Raw genomic sequence first — 7,857 nt, 5'->3', positions numbered from 1 at the left:
TTTTATCAGGATGTTTCCAATTCTCAAACTCTGGTTCACGGTTCCCAGTCAGAGAACTGGGTTTTGATCCTGGAGATATGTGGCAATGTCAAAGAGGATGCAGTTAAACACCCACAATATCCAGGACAGGACTCAACACAGATAATTGTCCTGCAAAAATGTGAGCAGTTAGAAGGTGATAAACACCCTTTAAACCAGCACTGCTCCAAGTTTCTAGCTTCCCAGGTGGCTCAATGATTAAGAATCTGTCTATCCATTCAGAGGATGCAGATTCAATCCCTGAGTCAGGAAGATCCCCTGGAGAAGGAAATGGTAACCCACTCTAGAGTTCTTGCCTGGGAAATCTGGACAGAGAAGTCTGGAGGGCTACAGTCCGTGAAGTCTCAAAGAGTCGTACACGACTGAGAGACTGAGCACAGCTCCAAGTGTGTTGTGCACATACGTCACTGAGGGTCCTAATTCAGCTACAGTTTCCAGCTAAGCAGGTGTGCAGTGGGCCCAAGGGCCCTGCAAGTCCAACAGCTGCCGGGGTGTGATGCTGCACTTTGAGTAGCAGGCTGTGACTGTGAGTCAGTCATAGGTGAGTTTAGATGTTCTGCACCAAAAGAAAATCTAATTTTGCCTGTAATTATGAAAGCAAAAGGTTTGACTCCTTGCAGAGGTTGTAATAAAATCTGTTTTTTTCCTTGGAATCAACTTTATTTTTTTTTTCATTTATTTTTATTAGTTGGAGGCTAATTACTTTACAATATTGTAGTGGTTTTTGTCATACATTGACATGAATCAGCCATGGATTTACATGTATCCCCAATCCCGATCCCCCCTCCCATCTCCTTTGATTCTTTTTTTTTTTTTTTAGAGCTTAATTTAAGGTTTTAATTTCTGATACAATGGGATCATTCTTTTTTTTTTTTTTTTTCCGATGGGTTTTGTCATACATTGATATGAATCAGCCATAGAGTTACACGTATTCCCCATCCCGATCGCCCCTCCCAACTCCCTCTCCACCCGATTCCTCTGGGTCTTCCCAGTGCACCAGGCCCAAGCACTTGTCTCATGCATCCAACCTGAGCTGGTGATCTGTTTCACCATAGGTAATATACATGCTGTTCTTTCAAAACATCCCACCCTCACCTTCTCCTACAGAGTTCAAAAGTCTGTTCTGTACTTCTGTGTCTCTTTTTCTGTTTTGCATATAGGGTTATCATTATCATCTTTCTAAATTCCATATATATGTGTTAGTATACTGTAATGGTCTTTCTCTTTCTGGCTTACTTCACTCTGTATAATGGGCTCCAGTTTCATCCATCTCATTAGAACTGATTCAAATGAATTCTTTTTAATGGCTGAATAATATTCCATGATGTATATGTACCACAGCTTCCTTATCCATTAGTCTGCTGATGGGCATCTAGGTTGCTTCCATATCCTGGCTATTATAAACAGTGCTGTGATGAACATTGGGGTGCACGGATCTCTTTCAGATCTGGTTTCCTCGGTGTGTATGCCCAAGAGTGGGATTGCTAGGTCATATGGCAGTTCTATTTCCAGTTTTTTTAAGAAATCTCCACACTGTTCTCCATAGTGGCTGTACTAGTTTGCATTCCCACCAACAGTGTAAGAGGGTTCCCTTTTCTCCACACCCTCTCCAGCATTTATTGCTTGTAGACTTCTGGATAGCAGCCATCCTGACTGGCATGTAATGGTACCTCATTGTGGTTTTGATTTACATTTCTCTGATAATGAGTGATGTTGAGCATCTTTTCATGTGTTTGCTAGCCATCTGTATGTCTTCTTTGGAGAAATGTCTGTTTAGTTCTTTGTCCTATTTTTTGATTGGGTCATTTATTTTTCTGGAATTCAGCTTCAGGAGTTGCTTGTATATTTTTGAGATTAATCATTTGTCTGTTTCTTCATTTGCTATTATTTTCTCCCAATCTGAGGGCTGTCTTTTCACCTTACTTATAGTTTCCTTTGTTGTGCCAAAGCTTTTAAGTTTCATTAGGTCCCATTTGTTTAGTTTTGCTTTTATTTCCAATATTCTGGGAGGTGGGTCATAGAAGATCTTGCTGAGATTTATGTCAGAGAGTGTTTTGCCTATGTTCTCCTCTAGAAGTTTTATAGTTTCTGGTCTTACATTTAGATCTTTAATCCGTTTTGAGTTTATTTTTGTGTATGGTGTTAGAAAGTGTTCTAGTTTCATTCTTTTACAAGTGGTTGACCGGTTTTCCCAGTACCACTTGTTAAAGAGGTTGTCTTTTTCCATTGTATATCCTTGCCTCCTTTGTCAAAGATAAGGTGTCCATAGGTTCGTGGATTTATCTCTGGGCTTTCTATTCTGTTCCATTGATCTATATTTCTGTCTTTGTGCAATTACCATACTGTCTTGATGACTGTTGCTTTGTAGTCGAGTCTGAAGTCAGGCAGGTTGATTCCTCCAGTTCCATTCTTCTTTCTCAAAATTCCTTTGGCTATTCGAGGTTTTTTGTATTTCCATACAAATTGTGAAATTATTTGTTGTAGTTCTGTGAAAAATACCGTTGGTAGCTTGATAGGGATTGCATTGAATCTATAGATTGCTTTGGGTAGAATAGCCATTTTGACAATATTGATTCTTCCAATCCATGAACACCGTATGTTTCTTCATCTGTTTGTGTCCTCTTTGATTTCTTTCATCAATGTTTTATAGTTTTCTATGTATAGGTCTTTCGTTTCTTAGATTCTTTATATAAAGATTCTTGTTGTTTATTTGGTCCCTAGGTCATGTCCAACTCTTTGCCACCCCATGAGCTGCAGCATGCCAGGCTTCCCTGTCCTTCACTGTTTCCCAGAGTTTGCTCTTGAATTGCATCAAATCACATACATCAAGAAAATAGTTTATAATAATAGGCAGAAAAAATGCCTCAAAAATATGTCCACATCGTGATCCTGAGAACTTTTTATATGCATCCATAAAGGCAAATTACTGCAGAAGTTAATAGAAGTAATCTTGTTCAGGTTTCAGAGACTATAAAAGGCCTTTAACTGGACACAGACCCTGACGGGAGTTACATGCCAAACTGCTGACCAACAGAAAGCTGTGTGTGCTCCATCATGTCTGACTTTGCCACCCAATGGATGGTAGCCCACCGGGCTCCTCTGTCCATGGGATTTTCCAGGCAAGAATACTGGAGTGGATTGCCATTTCCTCCACCAGGGGATCTTCCTGACCTAGGTATTGAACTTGCAACTCCTGCATTGGCAGGTGGATTCTTTACCACTGAGCCACTTGGGAAGCCCCATGAATTACCTTGGTTTGTATAAAGTCATTACAATGGACTTCTGAGTGTGGAGGAAAGAGGAAGAAAAATTGGAGTCAGAGATTTGAGGACGTTACACTGCTGGCTTTGAAGATGAGGAAGGACCATGAGACAAGGAATGGAGGTGCCTCCAGAAAGTAATCTAGGAAGGCAAGACCTTCTTCCCTGGAGTGTCGACATGGATCCCAGATCTCCCAGACATCTTATATGCAGCTCAATAAATGAGTTTTGACTTCTGACTTCTAGAACTTCACCTGTAAATGCAGGTACAAAGTTTATAATTAGAGACATAGCGCAACAACAAGTGGAGGAGCACGTAGACAAATGCATTTTTAGTTAAGATAGAAGCAAGGCAGAGATGCACAGCTGGAGAGAAATGGTGTGGGCATCCCCCCAGTGAGGAAGAGCACATTAAAGTGTCAGTTAAGTGATTATATGGGTCAGTTCTCTCTGGTCTTTATTTACCTTCAGCCAATTATTTGGCCTCTTTTTCCACCCTGACCTACCCTGGGACTCTCCCTTGGGTGCACCCGCACCCCTCAGCCAAGATGGATCTCGAAGTGAAGGCTTCTGGGAGGATCAAGACTCTTTATGGCCTGGTGTCATTCCCTGAGTTTTGACCCCCAAATAACTTTCTGAGCATGTGCAGTGTCTCCCTTGTCCTAAAAGCAGGGGTGGGGAAAGGGGGAGGGGGGAGTGGAGATCCCTTAATCCTTTGCTTTGTCCTCACCATGTCTATACATTAAGGTGTTTACAAGAGGTGAAGCCTGGCTATATACCCTATTTCTGTTGTCACTTCCATTTCAGAGGTCAAACAAGAGGCTGATTGTAAATGCCTTGAACTGGAGCTCACCTATCTCTATCTCAGGAAATGCAAAGAGGAGGCCAGTTGTAAATGTTTAACTTGGAGCCCATCTGTGTCCTGCCTCACTTTGACCCTCTGTGGTCTAACTAGTACTGTCAAGGTGCTTTGAAATAATATATTAGCAAAAGAGTGATGACATATACTAAAATATGGTTATTAATTTCAAGTTTCATTATAATGTCTGCTTTCACCTAATTTCTTTCCCTTTTCACCTATCCTCATGTTTTGGCTTCATGCAGAAATGCTACTCTTCAAGGACCATTCTGTTCTTGACTTTGTGTAACAATATGTAGATCCTAAACCATTGTCTTATTCTTTAACTACATATGGATATTGTTGCTTGATTATGAAATTATTTTCTTGAGTGGTCATTAACTTACAATATTTCCAAAACTCCCTTAAAATCCTCTCTCTATCTTTAACCCTCTAGTGATATTTCTAAACTATTTAATTATCCTACTCTATCCCTAACAAGTGTTAAATTGAAAGAATAAATACATAAATAACACACACATGTATATACTTCATAATTTTGAATGTGTTCTTTTGACTACATAAGAACTTTTATAGTTTCAGATTTTCTCATAGCATCCTTCTTCACAAATTATGCTAATTTTTTCATATTACCTTTAGAAGTAAGGAAAGGGGGGCTGGGGAATTACATTTGTGAAAAATACCTAAGAAAACAGTAAAATTATCATATACCTTCTCAAGTTGTATAAAAGTGGAAGCAGGCAGTACATACTCTAAACTGTTATATGACTTTCTAAATTCTTCTACTGGTACAGTTTAAATGAGTACAGTTTACTGCTTGTAATTTTGCTTTAATAAATTTAGTAGAATTTTAAAAATGTAATGTTCATGACAAGGTAGGATCTGGAGCAAATCTAGCTGAGTCACAGCTGACTGGGATGGGAGATATCTCTTCCAACTGACAAAAATAAAGGTTTCATATGTGTGTATTAAGGTAGTCAAATTAAGGTAATTCACATTTAAGAAATTTATTTCCCCTTGCAGATTAGAAGCTTAACCTCAACATATGAAAGTCGTTCAGTGACAAATTCAAGACAGAAGAACAGTACAACTACACACAACGTCGTGGATGAGCCTTTGAAATACAAGGTGGAGATTCATGCCTGACTAGAGACTCATGAGAAGCCCTACAGAGATCAGAACAGCTTCACACTGTTCCATCTCGTTTGAAAAGTGTGATGCTATATTAAACAATCTTATTTTAGGCAAGTTTGTATGCAGCAATAACTAAATGATGAAATAATCAAACTGGATGAAACTGAGAGTTATAACAATAAACTGATTCTATGTATTCCAAGGAACTTGTTCTGATAGTTGAAGATAACATTCATAATCACTCAGTTTTTCAAGTTTGTTTTGTATAGCTCCAGTGGGGTCCCTTTGATGCCCCATGGCGAGGTTGGAAGGACATGGATGTTTGCACAACACCTACATCCCCAAATCACATACCTGAAGAGAATCTGAGTTTTCTACATGTCATCCTTAATAATGAGGATAATACTTAATGGATATTATTGATACTGTTCATTCTTTGCCCCCATAGAGGTCTGACAAAATTATGAATAGATGGAGATATTTTATTAAGAGAAATGGAAAGAATAATAATTACTGAAAGCACTGGAAATTTCTAATCAGGAATAAAAATTAATTAAAAAAAAAATCCCACCAGTCCTTCAACTTAAAGAATGTACATTTCAAACAGATACTCATAGTTCATATTTTAAAGAATCTATGAATCATCTGAAAAACATAGATTTTTGAAAAGTAATAAATGCATGACTTTCATATTTTGCTTCATCTTACATAAAGTGAAGTCTAAGTTCATATTGTATCAACCTATTTTTTCATATGTGTCTTTCAGTGTAGATTTCACTTGGAAACATGTGGTATATCATCAGTATTTGCCAGTAATGATGGAAGACACAGTGGACACCATCTCTATATGACAGCAAGATCCTAATTAGTAGAAAAATATGTTATGACCAGTGATAACAACCAGTAATTTAAAATTTGTATTATCAAGAAGAGTAGTTAGGACAGGAATATGCACAGAATGATGTTGAAAAAAATTAAAACTACATTCTCAGTTTTCCCCTGTTATAAACTTATCAATAGTTGTGAATGCCAAAAGTAGGGATCTTCCCCCATAGGGGTTGAATAATGCATAACTCTCAAGCAAAAGACAACAATGCTCACTCTAGCCTTACTATTTCATCTGAGGAGAAATTATTCTTAAGAGATCCATGTAACACCTTGAGATAAATGGGAATTTCCAATGTTTCATATCCAAGACTGGAAATTCGGGAGAGTAGGAAACTTAAAAAGGAGAAATGTTGGATATCAGACATCACAAAGCATAAAGGTGAGTTATATAAATTGTATAAAGTTGAAATCAAAATAAAAATTTCAAGAAAAATAGAAGAGGCATCCTCGATTTCCACAATCTGACCAAACAATGGCAACACTGGTCTCAATGTTTGAGCTCTGCTACTACAGGTACTTCTTAAGATCTATGACAATAGGACCTTTCAAAATCACCTTTCCAAAGAGTTTTCTCAGACCCTTCTTTAAGTCTTTATTCCTCAGACTGTAGATGAAGGGGTTCAGCATGGGTGTGACCACAGTGTACATCACTGAGGCTGTTGCACTTGAGTGTGAGCTGTGAGTACCCGCCAAGCTAAGATAAACACCTAAGCCTGTACAATAAAATATCGAGACAATTAAGAGGTGTGATGCACAGCTGGAAAATGCTTTATACTTCCCCTGAGCAGATGAGATTTTATGTATGGAGGACACTATCTTAGAGTAAGAGTAAACAATACATATAAGAGAACAACCAGCCAGAAACACAGCTTTAAAATACATCTCCAAATTTTTGAGAAAGGTGTTAGAACAGGCAAGTTGGATCATCTGATTGAGTTCACAGAAAAAAATGGGGAATTTCTAAGACTGTACAGAAGGACAGTCTCCACATCATTAAGCTTTCTAACAAGGAGTTCAGGACGCTGATGACCCAGGACACCAGCACCATCAGTCCGCAGAGCCGGGGGTTCATGATGACCATGTAGTGTAGGGGGTGGCAGATGGCCACAAAGTGGTCATAGGCCATCACGGTCAGGAGGAAGACGTCCAGTCCTATAAACAGTGTGAAAAACTGCATCTGGATAATGCAGCCTTCGTAGGTTATAACTTTACTCAGTGTCCAAATGTTCTTCAGCATCTTTGGGATGGTGGTGGAGGTGAGGCAGATGTCTACAAAGGACAGGGTGGAGTGAAAGAAGTACATGGGGGTGTGGAGGTGGGAGTCTGAGCTGACGGCCAGGATGATGAGCAGGTTTCCAAATACAGTGATCAGGTACATGGAGAGGAAAAGCCCAAATATGAGGGGCTGCAGCTCAGGTGACTCGGAAAACCCCATAAGAAGAAATTCTGAGCTTCCTGTTTGGTTCCTTGCTGTTACACGGTGGGTATGATTACCAGGAAACAGGTAATTATCATGACTGATTTCATACAAATTGGCATTTTTCACATTTTTTAAATGGGAAGATATATTTTTTGTCATGAAGAAGTTAATTTCAGTATTTTGTTCATGGATTTGAATCTTTTTAGGGATTTACCTGTGCCATCTCTAATTAGCAGGTTTTTCTCAAGATGTCATGT

At 38.8% G+C, this 7,857-nt stretch overlaps 1 pseudogene; it reads right to left on the bottom strand.

Moving 5' to 3' along the window:
• Positions 1–6,687: 6,687 nt before the first annotated feature.
• On the bottom strand, positions 6,688–7,615 carry LOC136155949 (olfactory receptor 7A17-like; annotated as a pseudogene).
• Positions 7,616–7,857: the final 242 nt, after the last annotated feature.

The sequence above is a fragment of the Muntiacus reevesi genome, chromosome 1 (assembly GCF_963930625.1).
Source record: "Muntiacus reevesi chromosome 1, mMunRee1.1, whole genome shotgun sequence".
Classification (NCBI taxonomy): Eukaryota; Metazoa; Chordata; class Mammalia; order Artiodactyla; family Cervidae; genus Muntiacus; species Muntiacus reevesi.
This window is presented reverse-complemented; position numbering and strand designations above follow the sequence as displayed.